This window comes from Anomalospiza imberbis, unplaced genomic scaffold (assembly GCF_031753505.1).
Source record: "Anomalospiza imberbis isolate Cuckoo-Finch-1a 21T00152 unplaced genomic scaffold, ASM3175350v1 scaffold_74, whole genome shotgun sequence".
In the NCBI taxonomy this organism is placed as follows: Eukaryota; Metazoa; Chordata; class Aves; order Passeriformes; family Viduidae; genus Anomalospiza; species Anomalospiza imberbis.
The window spans coordinates 27,543-44,210 of NW_027100356.1; the positions used below are offsets into that span (position 1 = coordinate 27,543).

Genomic DNA, 16,668 nt, shown 5'->3' on the forward strand with positions numbered 1-16,668 from the left:
GCATTTACTGTTTTGGCCCCTAAAAAAGGTACATTTGTTGTGATTAACTGATAGTCCCTTGTTGTTTGCCTTTTTGCACTTTTGGGATTGGTGAAAAAGAACCATCACGATTCCTTTGCCCCTACGGGCGGATCATGACAGGCCCGAACAGGGACCTTCATCTGGTATCCCTGAAGAGAATCTCCAGTGTCACTGGACCTTAAGTCGCCTTCAGGTCAGCCACTACCCCAAAGCAACCTCTGAGTTTTATCAGGGAACGTGGAGGGGAGAGAGCGGCAACCCTCCCAGAGTCACGGACTGGAGGATCGCTCTCCTCGACAGACCCCCACAAGATCCGTTGTTGACCCACCGTTGGTTGAATATGTCACGGTCAGGGTCACCCTTTTCTTTTGTTTTCTTATTTTAAGTCTTGTGGGTGGGAAGACTGTGGAATGGGCACAAGACTCACCATTCTGCAGTGGGAGATTTATATCCAAGTTAAATTAACCCTTGTTGCTTGGGGAATTCGTTTTGTTCATTTTCTTTTCAAATATTTTGTGAATGTTATGAGGGAATCAGTTTTATTGCTTGAATTTTGGGATAATGTTGCGGTAAAGGTATTTGTTTTACAAATAGAGGGAAATTTTAAGGTTGGGAAGTTTTATCTTCTTTTTTGTTTTATGATTCAGTAAAAAAATCAGGGGAAAGTTCAGAAGTTACATGTTTACATCTCCAGTTGTCTCCCCAGTTGCTGTGTTCCTCCCCTTGCTTCCCTGCTCCCTTGTCCCCTAAGGGGAGCAACGGAACCTACCAAGAGGTGCAGGAATGCCACCAGCTTTCTGCTGTCTCCCGACCTCTCCTCTCCTTCTCTCAGGATGGTGCTGGCCACGCCATCCTGAGCCCTAACCTCCTTCCCATGCCCTCTACCCACTTCCCCTGTCCAGTTTTATTAGCCAAGATGACGCCGTGAAGAGACCCACCATCTTAGGCAAAGTAGCACCAAATTTCGTCACTGCAAAATGGCACCCAGGACCCTCCTTCTCCTTTTTCTGTTCCCGCTCCTACATCATCGGGCTCCTCTCCTGCGACGCGTTCCCCTCCACCCGTCACTTCGACGGTCACCCTGCGTCAGGATCCCCCCTTTCCATCAGTGCCACCCTTCGTGGCACTCCCCTCGTGGCTTCCACCCCTTCTGCTTCAAGCTCCACCCCCAGCGGCCATGACACTTCCAGTTCCCATGTCACCAGAACTGAAGGTAGCCATGAAGGTGATCAGAAGGCAGCCACCTTGGCTGCTGGCAGCCCACGCCACCAGACTGCACCAGTTAACTGGAAGCACCACACCTCTACCGAAAGATGTCCCTCCTCCTCTGAGGAGGAGGACAGTGACTCCTTGAACGCGACTACTGAGCCGGAGTATCACTGGGCAGAGGTGCAGGAGACACCGTAACAATTCCATGCCCTTCCTTATTGGCTGCCTGTAGGGGGGGCATTTGCAGGGTACCTTGGCAGGGGCTGTGGCTTCCCCAGCCATGGAAGGGGACAGAACAGGCTGTGGGTGCCTCCCGTGCCCCTGTCAACCATGGGGGGTGTGGCAGTGATGGGGGACAGGTGGCCCCTGCCACCAGGGGTGCCAGGATGGGGCATAGGTGGCAATGGAGGTGCCACAAAGGGTGTGGTGACAGCAGGGTACAGGTGGCTATGGAGATGCCACCGTGGGTGTCATGACACAAGGGGACAGGAAGCCATGGAGGTACCACCATGGATGTGGTGACATCGGGGACGGGCAGCCAGGGAAGTGCTACCATGTGTGTGGTGACTCCCGGGCACACCTGGCCATGGCGGTGCCACCGTGGGTATGGTGACACGAGGGGACAGTTGGCTGTGGAGGTGCTACCATGGGTGTAGTGACACCAGGGCACACGTGTCTATGGACATTCCACTGTGGGTATGGTGACACCAAGGGACAGGTGGCCATGGAGGTGCCAACATGAGCGTGATGACACTAAGGGACACATGGCCATGGAGGTGGCGCCATGAGTGTGGTGACACCAGGGCACACGTGGCCATGGAGATGCCACCATGATCATGACAGTGCCAGGGTACATGTGTCCGTGGGGTGGCAATGTGGTGGGTGTGGAAGTGTGACAGTGGCAGGCCACACACAGGGCCAGGCCCCGGTGGCTCCGTGCCTGCCCTGTGGGTGGCCCCACTGGAGCCAAGCCGGTTTGGCTGGGTCCCGGTGGCAGTGCCACGAGGCCCGTCCCCGTGCCACCATCAGTACCATCCCTGACATGGGGAGACACAGGAACAGCCGCTTGAGACAGGGGAGACCAGGCACCCTGGGGGGCTGTGCCAGGCCAGCACCTCCCACCCAACACCCCAAAATTCATCATCCCCCACTCATCATCATCATCACCATTACCCCAAAAGTCATCACCCCCCCAAACCATGACACCCAAATCATCTTCATCACCCCCCACCCATCACTGTCACCCTAAAATCCATCACCCCCCACCCACCATGATCACCCCCTAACCCATCACCCCATAATTTGTCACCCCACCTATCATCATCATCACCACCTCATAACCCATCACCCCCCAACCCATCCTTATCAGCCCCCACCCATCACCCCAAAATTCCCCCCACTCTCCTACCTGTACCCCACTCACCTGCCCCATTCTGCACCCCCAGCTCTGCCCTGGCCCTGCTGTGGCTGTGTCCCCTCCTCCTGCCCACGGAGCGCAGGTACAGCTGCAGGGGTGGCCTCATCCTCTCGTGTCCCCTCAGGTCCCTGTGGCTTCTTGGGCCCCTTGGAGGGGGCAGAAACGCCCTCTGGAACAGCGACCAGTGTGCACTGGCCTTGGGGACACCCCTGTCACCTCCCCTGTTGCCGTTGGTGTTGGGGTGGCTGGTGGAGTGTTTCCAGCCCTGCAGCCGCACCCAGCGCTGGATCCCCAGGACCCCCCGCCCGTTTCAAGGTCCCCTCTGGTGGTGGTCGCAGTGTGCCACTTGTAGGTCTTCAGTAGGGCGGGGAACTCAGGGGTGGTTTGGGGGGCTTCCACCTCCATCAGCTGGGGAGGGGGGTGGGAGTAGAGTTTGGGGGTTCAGAGGGTGGATTTGAGGGTGGTGGGATGGGGTGAGTCACTTTCGGGAGTCCAGGGGCCAGATTTGGGTGTGGTGAGGCGGGCATCCCCAACCCGGCATCCGTACATTGAGGGGTCCCCAGTATTTGGGGTCCCAAATCTAACCATCCAGGTGTCCCAATTTTTTGGGTGCCCACTCCAAGGGTCCCAGTTTTATGGGTTTTCTCCTGCCCATTGAGAAGGTTCCCACCCAGTGGGTGCCCGGACCAGCCTCTCGCAGTCCCTACCCCAGCCAGGGACAAGGGGACAGGGTGACCCAGTGACAGGAGGATAGGTGCCCTGCCACCCCTGCGTCCCGGGCACAGGCGAACCAGAGGCATTTCTGTCGCACCCCTGCCGCGCTTCCCCTCCCCCTTTGTCACTCCCTCAGCAGGGGGGGCTTGGTGGCACCGCAGGACCCCCTCTCTGTGCCATCCCCGAGGTGGCACCTGTGCTTTTTGTCACCACCACCCAACAATTTGTCACCAGCGCCCCAAAACAGGGGTGGCTCACATCCTACGGTGCGGGGGGAGGGACAACAACATTTTTGGGGTCCCCCCGGCTACTTCCACCCTCCCGCATCCCTCCGAGGATGCTGTGTGACCCTGCATCCCTCCCTGCCCTCACCTCCTCCTCCTCCTCCTCCTTTGCCTCCGCCCTGGGAGGTGATGCAGCTGCTCCCACTAAAGACGCACCGGTGACACCAGGGGGACACTGCGGGTCACCCCTCGAAGGGACTGTAGGGTCATGGTGGCTCCTGGAGTCCCCCCCATGTGACAGCTGGGGGTCCCACAGTGCTGCGGTGACAATTTGGTGGGTGGGTGCTCATCTTGGGGTCTCTCCAGGGTGGGTCCCGAAGTCTGCTGCCATCACCACAACATCATGCCCCCAGCCTGTGCCTCAGTTTCCTCCTCACTCTGCAAGGAACACCTCCTGTCGATGTTTTGGAATTGAGTTTATTTTGGGAGGTTTTGGGGTTGGGGCTACTGGGACGGGCTAGTGGGACAGCGGGATGGGCCAGGGTGTGACCAGGTTGGTGGTCATCTGGGCTGGGGGCTGGCCAGGCTGGGGGGCTGCAGGGTCAGTTGCTGTCCAGACCAGAGTCCAGGTGGGATCCATGGCTCTGGTGTCCATCTGGACCAGGGTCCACCCAGAGTGGGATCTATGGCTCTTGTCTGTGTCCATCTGGACCAGTGTCCAATCTCTCCTGCCCTCGTCCATCCCAGACTCCCTGGCCGTGGCCACTCCTCACTGCAGAGTGGACAAGACCCACGGTCAGTCCCAAGATGACCCCAAGCCCCCTCCCACCAACCCCACCAGGCCACCCACCGCGAGCCCTGGGGCCACCAGTGTCCCCCGGAAGCCAGGCCAGCTCTGGATCTCTTGGAAGAGGAGATCTACAGTCCTGGGCTGGGGACTTGAGGGAATCCAGGATGGTGAGCACTGAATCCTTGTGGCATGGGGGGACAGATGGGGACACAGCTGTAGACAGGCCTGGGGTGATGAGGCCGGGGGGTGAAGGGGGTTTAAGGGTAGGGAGAGGGTTGGAGGGTGGAATGCGCCCAAAAATTTGCCAAAGTCGAAGGGGAGGATGCCCAAAATTGGGGGGAAGGATGTAAAAGAGGGAAAGGATCCAAAATAGGGGGAAAAGGACCCCAAACAGGGGAACAGTGACCCAAAACAGGGGAAGGAGCCAAAATACAGGGAAAGGATCCAAAACAGGGAGAAGGGACACAAACCAGGGGAGAAAGGACCCAAAATACGGGGGAAAGGATCCAAAATTGGTGGGGGGAGGACCCAAAATCAGAGGACAAAGTATGTAGTGGGATGTCATGGGATGCTGTGGGGTGTCACAGGATGCCCCTACCTGTGCTGGGGTGGGTGCAGATGCTCCCCACCAGGAGCAGCCACGGGAACATCCTGAGGAACACGGTGACACCTTGAGGGACATGAGGACACCTTGTGGGACATGGGTTGGGACCTCTGGGACTTTGGCCCCACCAGGGGTGGGGGACAGGGACATCGGGGGAGGGACAGGGACACACAGAGGGATGACAGGGAGCCATGGTGGGGGATGAGGACAGAGGGGAGGGGACACGATGCCACCAGGACACACATCAGGGGACAACGTTGGCACACCTATGGGAATGCTGCCACCAGGACATCTCTGGTGACACCCAGCACGGGGTCATGTGACCCTGTGGGTGACTCTGACCCTTGCCCTGTCCCCAGGGGCGGTCAGGGTCCCCCGAGTGAGGAGGCCCTGGGACACCCTGGTGTCTGTCACTCTCTTCCAGGCCACTTGTCACCAGCTGAAGAAGGTCCCTGTCCTTCTGGGTGCCCTTTGGGTGGTGACATTTGGCTGGGACACCACAGTGGTGACAGTGGGGATGTGGTGCCAGGAACTGCATCGGGTAGTGCTTGGTCATGGCCGAGATGAAGGTGCTGGTGGCACTGTGGTGGCACAGGTGGTGGCACTGATGCTGTCCCAGTTCATGTCCTCATTCATGTTCCACATGTCCCCATCCATGTCACCTCATGTCCCCACCCAGGGCTGTGACCCCACACGGACCCATCCATGTCTATGTTCCACATGTCCCCATCCATGGCCATGTCTCCATCCACGATGCTGACCCCATATCCACGTCCTCCTGTATGTCATTGTCCCTCACATGTCCCCATTCATGGCCACGTCCCCATATCTCCCCATCCATGCCCTAGTTCAATGTCTTTATTTTTACCCCAATTTCAGGGCTTTCAAAGGTGATGCATGGACAGACGACTCCCCAACTAATTAAAGTTAAAAAGTGGTACATTTACTACGATGCCAGGCACAAGCAGAATAATTTCCAAAGGCATGTGCACCCCCAAGAGTCCAGACCTCCCCTTTGTCCCCTAACTTGTTGTATAGGCATTAAGTTTTGAAATAGGTTCATGCATATTCATTTACTAGTTTTGCATTATAATTAGTTATCTGCTTGTCCATCCCTCTCCTGCAGCCTCAGTTTTGGTTTGCTCCATGTTTCAAGGTCCAAGGGGCCCCTCTTATCTTCCTCTAGCTTGGAAGTCCACATTCCTTTCATCTTGTTTGAGGCAGTTTTGCAAGCTACTGCACAACAAATTAACAGACTCTACAGACTAAACAATTCAAGGCAGTGAACTTCACCAAAATCTGAAATGGATTTCTAACCCAAGTTAATTCCTAACCCCATGTCTCAAAGGGATCAACAGAAACCTTTTTGTTTCAAGGCAAAACAAAAGGATTTACGTGTCCCTGCTGGCAGAGCATCCACATGCTTGAGTGGGTGGGAAGAACCTTTTTTGGAGGGGTTTCCACATCACTGTCTCCAAAATCAGGGGTTTACCCCAGTCTGTTCCCATTTAGCTGTAGAAGATCCCCAAGGGTCAGAGAGAATTAAAAGAATGGATTTGTGTTGGAGAAGACCTTCAAGGCCATCCAGTGTTGCTTGATGACACCAGAAGATGCAAAAAGAGAGATTTTTCTGGGGTCAGAAGTCAAAAAAACTGCTCTCTACAATGGATTTCTGATGTTGGTCTGTGGATGTGTGCAGGTGCCCACAGGGAGCCAGGAGGATGTGGAGCCCCCAGGCAGGTGTCTTCCCAACACGGATCACCAGCACCATGGATCACTGGGGCTCTGCTCACCGGGGGTCACTGGGGATCATCCAGTGAGGATCCTCCCACAGGGGATGGAGCTGGAGCAGCGCACGGAGCTCTTCCTGCACTCAGGGCACTCACAGGGCTTCCCTTACTGGTGGCTCCGTTGGTGTCTGGCCAAGTTACCACTGTGTGAGAAGCCCTTCCCACACTCGGGACACTTGTGGGGCCTCTCCCTGGTGTGGATGCGCCGGTGCTTGAGGAGGGTGCAGTTGCGCTGGAAGCCCTTCCCGCACTCGGGGCAGCGGAAGGGCCTCTCATCTGTGTGAGTGCGCTGGTGCAGCATGAGAGAGGAGCTCATCTTAAACGTCTTGCTGCATTTATCACACTCGTAGGGCCTCTCATCCGTGTGGCTCCTCCGGTGCCTGACGAGGGTGCAGTTGCGCTTGAAGCCCTTCCCGCAGTCGGGGCAGCGGAAGGGCCTCTCATCCGTGTGAATCTGCTGATGCCTGAGGAGACTGGTACTCTTCAGAAACCTCTTCTTGCATTTATCACACTCATAGGGCCTCTCCCCGGTGTGGCTCCTCTGGTGTTTGATCAGTACAGCATGCTTGCAGAAGCTCTTCCCACACTCGGGACACTCGTAGGGCCCTTCCCCCATGTGGGTCCTCTGGTGTTTGATCAGGTCAGCACGCTCACAGAAGCTCTTCCCACACTCGGGACACTTGTAGGGCTGTTCCCCTGTGCTGCTCCTCTGGTGTCTGGTCAGTTCGTAGCTCCTCTTGAAGCTCTTCCCACACTGCCCACACTCATAGGGCCTCTCCCCCGAGTGGATTACCATGTGGCTGATCAGGCTGGAGCTATAGCTGAAGCTCTTCCCACACTGCCCACAGTTGTAGGGCCTCTCCCCTGTGTGGGTCCTCTGGTGTTTGATCAGGTCGCCACGCTCGCAGTAGCTCTTCCCACACTCGGGACACTTGTAGGGCCGTTCTCCTGTGTGGACCCTCTTATGTCTGGTCACTTCAGAGCACGTCCTGAAGCTCTTCCCACACTCCCCACACTTGTAGGGCTTCTCCCCCGTGTGGGTCCTCTGGTGTTTGCTCAGTCTGGCACGCTCACAGAAGCTCTTCCCACACTCAGGACACTTGTAGGGCTGTTCTCCCGTGTGGCTCCTCTTGTGTCTGGTCAGTTCGGATTTCATGGTGAAGCTCTTCCCACACTCCTCACACTCGTAGGGCCGTTCCCCTGTGTGGATTCTCCTATGGTAGTTCAGTTCGGATCTCCACCTGAAGCTCTTCCCACATTTTGAGCACTTGGGCTTCTCCCCATTGTGAACCTGCTCATGGACCCCCAGCTCTGAGCTCTGGCCGCCTCCCTGGCCCAGGGTGGGTCTTTCCTCCTCAGATCCCTGTGATCTGCGTTTGAAACCCCTCCTTGTGTGGGATCTCTGGGGCTTTTCCTCCCCTTTGGATTCCTGATCCATGGAGCCACTCAAAATGGCCTCTTCCACGAGGTTCTGCTGTGGGGACTTTTCCTCCCTGGTCTCCATCCTCAGCTCCTTGTCTGGGGGAGGAAGGACAAGGAGAGGATGGGATTTGCCTCTGTGCCACAGGGAAGGGGAAGGAAATGCCCCCAGTGCGTCCCCGGCAGGACGGTGTTGGCAGCGGGGCTGTCCTGCAGCCGGGGGCCGTGCTGGGCTGGGAGAAGGAGCAGGAGAGAGGGGGAAAGGGGCAGTGACTTCCTCCTCACCTGACTGGAGCTCCTGGTCCATCTTCCTCCTCCTTGCGGCCTCCTCCTCCTGCATTGGGCCAAGGTTTGGAATGGGAAATCCTGGTTTGGGGAGAAAAACAAGGGCTGAGCGCGTTGGCTTTGATGGTCCTGCTGCCCAAGCACAGCTGGAGAAGTCAACGCCCCTTTCAGCCTCGGGGGGTCTGTAGCCCACTCATCCCTGGCCTCCCCCACTGCTCCAGGCTGCTGGGGGTGCTCCAGCTCCCGAATTGCCCTGTGGGAACCCTTAAAATCAGGGTTTTGGGCAAGTTGCCAAAGGCAGGCCTCAGAGACAGCAGAACTGCGATTAGAGCTAAGCAGTAGACCTAAGATTTGTCAGCAGAAAAATACAAGAATATACAAGAAAATAAGGACAAATAGAGCAATGGTCAGTGTATTAATGCTTGGCTAGAATAACTCCATAAGTTATAGAAAAGGATATCTAGTGTGAAAAGTGCTTATTATATGGCTCTACACAGATGTTTACTATATGTATTATGTTATATTGATTAGTAGTGCTGTATTAACATTTTAATAGTATGGTAAATGTAGTTTGGTAGTTAAAATGGAGCTTTTGTAGTTAAAATAGAAACTATGTACGTGGGAAGAAAGGAATGAGGTACTTGCATCGAGATAGCACCCACAGGACACCTAAATCTTCCAGAGAAAAAGAATTTATGGCTCCCTTATCAGAAGAAATTAACATCTTCCTGCCTCGCTCAGCCCTGAGGACGCCACAGGATTAAGAGGAAGATGTTGATCAGAGTTCTTGGTTTCGACAGAATTTATGCATCATGTATGAGATGTATGAATATGCAACAGGCTATTGCTTTTAAGGGTTAATCCTTTGTTCACAAGGCAGGCTTTTAATGGCTTAGTGCCTGAGAGCATCCGGACGTCTGTAATTCTTTGCTTTTATTGTCCTTTATTGTCCTAACTCTGATTGTCCAAATTCTTATTGCTCTAATTTTTATTACTGTTTTTATAACTATTTTATTACTATTAAACTTTTTAAATTAAAAAAAAGTGATTGGCGTTTTTCACATCTAGCAAGATATTAGGAAATTCTAAGCTTAATAATGGAGCTCTGCGCATTGTATCTTAAGGCTTACAAGCAAGTATTGTATTCTAAATAAGCAAGCATTGTTTTAACCAAAGGTATGTGTGCTTATAGTGGTTGGATAGAACTACTGTCATTATGCTTTTGCTTTGTGTGATTGGTCAAGAAGCTTTCAGAGTAAGTTGTAACATTAAGTTCTTGGTCTGCTGCCGGGGATGTGAGCTGCTGGCATCTTCCCATTGTCATAACCATGTCATGAGACTGACGCTGGAAAATAAACAGCTCGAGACGCGTTCCTCAGCAGTCCCGTCCCGTTCGTGATTTGTACATAGTGCCCCGGCCGGCGATCTCGCCCCCCCTGCACTGTCCCCGCTCCGGGGCTCCCGCCTTCCCCCCCGGCTCTCCCGAGCATCCCCAAACCCGAGATCGCCCCTGTGCCGCCGGTACCGGGCGATCACCACGTGGAACCCGCCAAGATCCCTCCAGAGGCATTTCCGGCTCGGCTCTGGAGTACTGCAAGATCCAAACATCCCCCGCCCCGCAGAAAAACCCTCCCGGAGAACGCCCCGATGGATTTGGGGCGAGCTCCCCCTCCCTGCTCACCTGCGGGTTCCGAGGGGGGCGATGCTGGTGGATCCGGGGGAGCTGCGGACCGAGCGGGCGGGGGAACCGCGTGTCTCTCCCGGTGCTGCTGCTCTTCCTCCTCCAGCCGCTCCTCTTCCTCCCGCTCCTCCTCCGCTCCCAGCCCGCGCCGGGCAAGTGCTGACACCCAAAAGCAGCCGCGCTCTGCCCTGGGGGGGTTCCAAAGCGGCGCCTCCCCGCGCAGCTCGAGGAGCGATCCTGGGAGCACCGGGCAGGAACTGGGAGCGCTCTCCCTCCCAGCACCGCTCTTACTGGGAGCACTGGGAGGGAACTGGCAGCAAACAGCGCCCGGCTCCGGCTGCAGCCGGCGCTGGGCGGGGCCTACCGAAGGGCGTGGCTATGCAAACACAGGAGAGATCCCGCGCTGGGATTGGTGGGCGGGAGCAGCGCGGGGGTTTCCTCGGTCACGTGAGGGCCGGGAGGGCGGGAGCGATGGCGTCCGGTGAGAGGAGACAGGGAGCGGGAATGGGGACAGGGAATGGGGACAGGGAACAGGAATGGGGACAGGGAATGGGGACAGGGAATGGGGAGAGGGAGCGGGAATGGGGACAGGGAATGGGGATAGGGAGCGGGAATGGGGACAGGGAGCGGGAATGGGGCCAGGGAATGGGACTGGAAATACAGTACAGGAACCAGGAATGTGAATATGGGAACGAGACAGGGAACATGGAAAGAGCAACCGCAGAGAGAATATGGGATGGGGATTCGTGTTCCAGAGTGTCCAGGTGGAACCCAGGAGGGGCTGTGAGCTCTGCAGCTGCGCCTCCCCTGGGCTGCTGCGGCCCGGGGCCCAAAGCCGGGAGCTGCAGCTTTGCTCCTGTGAAAAACTGCATTGACTTGTTTGTTCATCGAGAATGTAGAATTAAAATAAAGAAAAATGTAAGGGTCAAAGCTTAAAACTTACAGGCTTAAGCAGAACTGGTAACCGAAAGCAAATATTGTGACACAATGTAATGACTATATATGGAAGAAAGATCTTGCAGGCTTAGTCCGAACTGCTAACCGCAACGGAGCAGGCCCATCACCCCGCTTGTAAGATCAACCTATGCCCACTTAACACAGCGCGGAGAAGGACACGAACACTGAAGTTGTAGAAGAGTATAAAAAAGGGACTGATAAGAAGGAAGTGTGTGAGCCGTTGGCGGAGCACAGACTCCCCGGCTGCACCCAGCGCTATTTGCTTGCTATCGCTTGCTATAATTAATAGAATTGTTAATTGATCTTTACAGGCTGAATCAAATTATTCGCCAGAAATTTATAACACTCTTGTCTCAGGAGCAGGAGCCTCCTCCAGGCCCATGTCCCCTCCACGGCCCCAGCATGAGGGAGGGCTCTGAGGCACAGCGGGTGCTGGCAGGAGGGGCTGCTCTGGCCAGCTGGGGGCCTCTGAGAAATGCCCAAAGCCTTGTGCTCTCTGCAGCTGGCCAAGGACAGCAGCAGGGCTGAGGGGTTCGTGTGGCACAGCCAGCCCGAGCTCTGGAGCCCTCAGGGCCCCATGCGAGAAGCGGCCCAAAGGAATGGGACCGGGAATGGGGACACGGACCAGGAATGGGGACAGGGACTGGGAATACTGGACTGGGACTGGGAATGGGTACAGGGACAGGGAATATGGAACCGGGACCAGGAATGGGGACAGGGACCGGGAATAGGATCATGAATCAGAATATGGAATATGGGAATATGGAAACAGGAAGCAGAGAGAGAATATGAGATGGAAATTAGGAAGATAAGACTGGGATGGGAAATGAGAATATGAGAACGGGACTGGGAATGGGAATATGGGAACGGGATAGGGAATATAGAAATAAAAAATGCAGCAAATAGCAGCGGGGCCAGGAATATGGGAATGGAAACAGGACAAGGAATATGGGACTGGGCATATGGGACTGGCAACCAGACAGAGAATATGGGACAGGGAATGAGATTCGGGATGGGACCGGCAGTGGGGTGACATGGTGTTGTGGGTTCAGTGTTGGTTAAACGCTCGTGTACTCTCTAGAATTAGTTACTTATTTGTTGTTGTAAGGTAGGATTATGAGGAAGGTAAAGTAGGGTTAAAACTTTAACAGGGTATAATGAAACCTTTAGTAGTAGGACTAGAAGAAAAAATAAGAAGAATCAGAATAAACTTTTTGAACACTTCTCCTCCCCTCCCCACAACTTTTTATCTTTCCTATTGACAATGTCCAGAGACAAATTTGGTATTCTCGGTCAGTTTACTTCTCCTAAAATAATCTTTCATCAGTTTTCTTAGGGAGAGGAGTCTTTCTTGCCATGGCTATGGAGATTTCTCTACAAGAAACAGTGTTCTTGTGGCTTCAGTCTACACCAATAGCAGCCACTTGGGAATCTGCTTTTGTGAAGTCTTTCTCATCTTTCACAGCCTTCCCACAGCTGCGTTTTTGGGCAATGTTAACTTATTGGGGTGCCATTTTTAAGGATGAGCTGTTTAAAAGCAAAGGTTCTTTTTATGTATCTCTGAAATCATCTTCATTTCTGAGAACAGAAGCTTTATTCTTCTTTCCTGGGAGCAAAGGGGCTTCATTACTTTTGTCTCTGCTCAAGTTTCTCATCAGGATAGCAGCTACTTTAACAGCTGTTCACTGTAGCATTGGTGTCTCTGTTCATGACTGTAATTAAAACGCTATATCCTTCTAATGCAGTTTAAGGAGTTACAGGGGAAAAGGGTCTGATGTATCAATTACATTCTTCTCTATAGCCTTATGGAAAGATTTCAGCCCAAGACTAAGGCATTTCTTCATTCTTTCTCTATCTGGGACTTGGAATCCTTTATTACTGACTTTGGTGTCTTTATGTTGTCTTCTATATGTCTTTATCTTTTTCTATCACTCGAGAGAGGACTGAAGGTCTCTAAGTTTCATTTGTGCGGTGAAGGAGTTGATGTTACCCAGGCATTGCATCCTTCTTGCCGTTGGTTCTGCGATTCCTGCCAGGCAGTGCTTGCAGCAGTCACGGTGCAGTCTTTCAGGCTGCGCTGAGGGGGCTGTGCCAGGATCTCAGGAGGGCCTGGGCTAGAACAGCAGCACGCCACAGGCCAATGGCTTCCGCTCCCTCTGCTCGGCAGTTTCTGGTGAAATTCAGCTGAGCCGCGGGCCAGCCTGGCCGCGTTGGAGGGGAGGCCAGGATCTCGGTAGCCAGGCTAGAACGCAGCAGCAGCATGCCAGGGCCCGATGGCTTTCCCTCCCCCTGCCCGGTGGTTGAGGACAAACCTCAACAGTGGCACAATCTTGGCCGAGCCGCCAAAAATCCAGCGGCGGGGCCGGCAGAGCCCAGCAGCTGCAGGTGGGGCTTAGCAACAGCCCGCACCATAAATGTGAATGTCACAGAGGTGAATCTAGGTTTAATTGGCTTGTAAACATGCCTGTTCTCAAAGCTAGGCAGCAATTGCTTTTGCTAGGCACAGAGAAGCTCTCACCAGCCCTTTCCAGAAAAAATAATTTCTGTGGGTGACTTCTTCCCTCCTCACTAAATGTCAATTAAGCAAACACAAATGGGAACCACTGGGGGGCAAGGGAAGTCACAGCAGGGAGAGGGGGATCCGGAACAGGGGACACCGGGAAGCAGAACAGGGGGACATGGGGGCAGTTCCAGAGCAGGGTTCCTTGATCTGCTGCCCCACAGCCTCCGCCAGGGTCTCCCAGCACAGCCACAGCTACTTGGCCTGGTCTGTGGCCAAAGGCCTGAGCAACCCCCAAGTCCCTCCCAGGAATCCTCAGCTCCCTCGGACCCAGCATCCCTCACATCCCGGGAAGATCCCCCCATGTCCCCAACCTTGTCTTTATACCCTGACTTTGGGTGTTTGGACAGGACAAAGAAAAATGAAAAGAAAACCCAGGCTGCAGGGAGCCAGGACAATGTGGAGCCCCCAGGCAGGTGTCTTCCCAACATGGATCACGGGCACCACAGATCACTGGGGCTCTGCTCACTGGGGGTCACTGGGGATCATCCAGTGAGGATCCTCCCACAGGGGATGGAGCTGGAGCAGCGCACGGAGCTCTTCCTGCACTTGGGGCACTTGCAGGGCTGCACTTAGTGCTGGCTCTGTTGGTGTTTAGTCATGTTAGAGTTCTGGGAGAAGCTCTTCCCACTCTGGGGACACTCACAGGGCTTCTCCACGGAGTGCATGCGCTGGTGCCTGGCGAGGTTGGAGCTTTCTTTGAAGCCCTTCCCGCAGTCAGGGCAGCGGAAGGGCCTCTCATCTGTGTGAGTGGCGTGGTGCCTGAGGAGACTGGAGCTGGTCTGAAATGTTTTCCTGCATTTGTCACACTCATAGGGCCTCTCCCCTGTGTGGCTCCTCTGGTGGACAATCAGGTGGGACTTCTGGATGAAGCTCCTCCCACACTCGGGACACTCGTAGGGCCTCTCTCTGCTGTGGCTCTTCCGGTGGGCCATCAGGCTGGAGCTCTGGATGAAGCTCTTCCCACACTGCCCACACTCGTAGGGCCTCTCTCCGGTGTGGATGCGCCGGTGCTTGATAAGTACGCCGTTTTCTTTGAAGCCCTTCCCGCAGTCGGGGCAGCGGAAGGGCCTCTCATCTGTGTGAGTGCGCTGGTGCCTAAGAAGACTGGAGCTGGTCTGAAATGTCTTCCTGCATTTGTCACACTTGTAGGGCCTCTCCGGTACAAGTGTGGTGGATCCAGATTCACCAGATGTGTGGATCATCTGGTGGTGGATCAGACTGGCGTTTGTGCTGAAGCCCTTCCCACACTCCCAACACTTGTAGGGCCTCTCCTTGCTGTGGATCCTCCGGTGGACAATCAGGTGGGAGCTCTGGGTGAAGCTCTTCCCACACTCGGGACACTTGTAGGGCCTCTCCCCGGTGTGGATGCGCCGGTGTTCGACAAGGTGGGAGTTGTTCCTGAAGCTGTTCCCGCAGTCGGAGCAGCGGAAGGGCCTCTCGTCTGTGTGAGTGCGCAGGTGCTGGAGGAGACTGGAGCTGGCCTGAAACCACTTCCTGCATTTGTCACACTCGTAGAGCCTCTCCCGTAAAAATGTGGTGGATCCACATTCAACAGATGTGTGGATCATCTGGTGGCGGAGCAGGGTGGAGCTCCTGGTGAAGCTCTTCCCACACTCCCCACACTTGTAGGGCCGTTCCCCTGTGTGGATTCTCCTATGGTAGATCAGGTGTGATCTCCACCTGAAGCCCTTCCCACATTCCAAGCACTTGTGGGACTTCTCCCCATCATGAACCAGGTCATGGACCCCCAGCTCTGAGCTCTGGCCGCCTCCCTGGCCCAGGGTGGGTCTTTCCTCCTCAGATCCCTGTGATCTGTGTTTGCAGCCTCTCCTTGTGCGGGATCTCTGGGGCTTTTCCTCCCCGCTGGATTCCTGATCCATGGAGCCACTCGAAATGGCCTCTTCCACGAGGTTCTGCTGTGCGGATTTGTCCTCCCTGGTCTCCATCCTCAGCTCCTTGTCTGGGGGAGGAAGGACAAGGAGAGGATGGGATTTGCCTCTGTGCCACAGGGAAGAGCAAGGAGATCCCCCCCAGTGCATGCCCAGCAGGATGCTGTTGGCAGTGGGGTTGTCCTGCAGCCGGGGAACATGCTGGGCTGGGAGATGGAGCAGGAGAGAGGGGGAAGGGGGCCGTGATTTATTCCTCCTCACCTGCCTGGGGCTCCCGGCACATCTTCCTCTTCCTCGCAGCCTCCTCCTCCTGCATTGGGCTGAGGTTTGGGAATGAGAAATCCTGGTTTGGGGGAAACAAGGGCTGAGCCCGTTGGCTGTGATGCCCCCGCTGCCCAAGGAGTCAGCGCAGCTGGAGTAGTCAGCGCCCCTTTCAGCCTCGGGGGCCCGGTGCCCCCTCGTCCCCAGCCTCCCCCTCCCCTCAGGCAGCCGGTTTGTTCCCCACTCCGGGATCGCCCCCCTGCGCTCTCCCCGCTCCGGGGCTCCCGCCTTCCCCCCCCCGGCTCTCCCGAGCATCCCCAAACCCGAGATGGCCCCTGTGTCCGCCGGTACCGGGCGATCGCCACGTGGAAACTCTCCCAAGTTCCCTCCAGAGGCATTTCCGGCTCGGCTTTGGGGTCCTGCAAGATCCAAACATCCCCCGCCCCGCAAAAAAACCCTCCTGGAGAACGCCCCGATGGATTTGGGGCGAGCTCCCCCTCCCTGCTCACCTGCGGGTTCCGAGGGAGGCGATGCTGGTGGATCCGGGGGAGCTGCGACCTGAGAGGGGAAACCGCGTGGTGTTGGTGCTGCTCCTCCTCCTCCTCTGTCCCTCCGCTTCCTCCCGCTCCTCCTCCGCTCCCAGCCCGGCCCGGGCAGGTGCCGACACCCAAATGCAGCCGCGCTCTGCCCTGGGGGGCTTCTCAAAGCAGCCCCGCCCGGCGCGGCACTGGGAGCGATCCTGAGAGCAACGGGCAGGAATTGGGAGCGCTCTCCCTCCCAGCACCGCTCTTACTGGGAGCACTGGGAGGGAACTGGGAGCAAACAGCGCCCGGCTCCGGCTGCA

General features: G+C 55.6%; 1 pseudogene; it reads right to left on the minus strand.

The window, feature by feature from the left end:
• Positions 1-6,480: 6,480 nt before the first annotated feature.
• LOC137467667 (zinc finger protein 850-like) lies at positions 6,481-15,925 on the minus strand (annotated as a pseudogene).
• Positions 15,926-16,668: the final 743 nt, after the last annotated feature.